Raw genomic sequence first — 1,996 nt, forward strand, 5'->3', positions numbered from 1 at the left:
ATGGCTTAGATAGTATTACTCCCATACAATATTGAATAAAAAACTTGAAGAATTCAGGATTCCTGAGTATTGTTATGTAGTGCTTGCTGTAATTTTAAATATGGTATTTGGTGTTCTGGCAGTATGTGCATGGTGTACAAAAACACAGTTAAAAACACAAAAAAATAAAAAAAAAAAAAACAAAAACCCAAAACATGCCATACATACCTCAGATAGATATTGATTTAACTAATTTTGTGTAATTTGTGTTTAATACGTTTGTTTATATTGATGATATATTTAATTTATATTATTTATATTAAATTTAATTAAATAAATACAATAATACATTATATCTCATAAATATGAATTATAAAATAATTTTAAGTAATTTCATAAAATTAATAGACATATTTTTTTGCATTTTACAGTGCAATTGCTAAAAAAAAATATTACTATATATATTATTTTTTTATTATATCTATTTTTACATATAAATTACAAGAATGATATCTATATCATAACACCAAATACATACATCAATCAGACACCAAACTACATCATACCATCACATTACGCGTAACACATGACATTGTAACATTATAATGTCATAACTAATGCATTATATGATGTATACAGTATATGTTTATGTATTATAAATTTCATGACTAATGTTGTTATAATATATGTAATATATATATTTATATTATATATATTATATTATATATATTTATAATATATATCATATATATATCATACATATACAGTATTTATACATTATAAGTGATATATAAATTATATATTTATATAATATATATATAGTTTTACATATCTACATACATACATGGTACATACATAATACTCATACATAACACATATTCACATTATATATCAACTAACACTACTATATATACTATAATACTTAATTTAACAACATTTTATAAAATAATACACATACCATTTCTACATTAAACATGCACTAATCTCCAATCTTTACATTCTCTATCTTATATGTTAATACATTAATAACACATATCGGATTATATATATATATAAATAGCTTATTTATATGTGTATACTGTACTGTGTACATTATATCAATGCTCTAATATGTAGAAATTACTTATATATATTTGATGATATATTATATGCATATTTGTGTAAATATATATATATATATATATATGTTATCTTTTTTGTAGTAATGCATATTATTCATTTGTTGTTATACACATACTACAACGGCACACGCGCTACACACACAAACCACACACACACACACACACACACACACACACACAACACACACACACACACACACTACACCGATCTACGACATATATTATACTAATGTGTAAATATATATATATTTCATATTTGTTGTTTATGTCTTCATACTTATATACATATTTTATATAATATAATAATAACATATATAATATATATACACAAACTTATTTGAAATTTGATGTTTTACTATTATATCAATCAACAATCAACATAAAGGTTTTGTAATGTTTGATAAACTCCATGCATTATTGATATACTAATTTACTCATAATCATTTGCTTCACTTTTTATAAGATATGACAATGATTGCAGTTATTAATCACCATAATGTATATACAACATATATGGATGATATTAGAATGCTTAAGAGATTATTATTCCACTGAAAAGTTCATGTATTAATTTGGCTGTTATATGCATGATTATCTGTTAATGATTACATAAATATAGATATATAATATATATATATGTATAAATATATATATTAATATTTGTTGTTTTGTCTCAAATTTACATTAGTGATGATGGTATAACACAACACAAGTTTTGTAGCACAAGCCAATGCATAGTTCCATCAATATCACAACCTCACCAACATGTCATTTCCAGTTGCAGGCACATTATACTCAACTCAAGACAACAAAAATCTCATGGAATGCTATTTCGATGCAGTTGAAGTAGAGTTCATGCATCCACTTATCAATTGCAATATTATATTGTCAGTCTT

The sequence above is a fragment of the Penaeus monodon genome, chromosome 10 (assembly GCF_015228065.2).
Source record: "Penaeus monodon isolate SGIC_2016 chromosome 10, NSTDA_Pmon_1, whole genome shotgun sequence".
NCBI lineage: Eukaryota > Metazoa > Arthropoda > Malacostraca > Decapoda > Penaeidae > Penaeus > Penaeus monodon.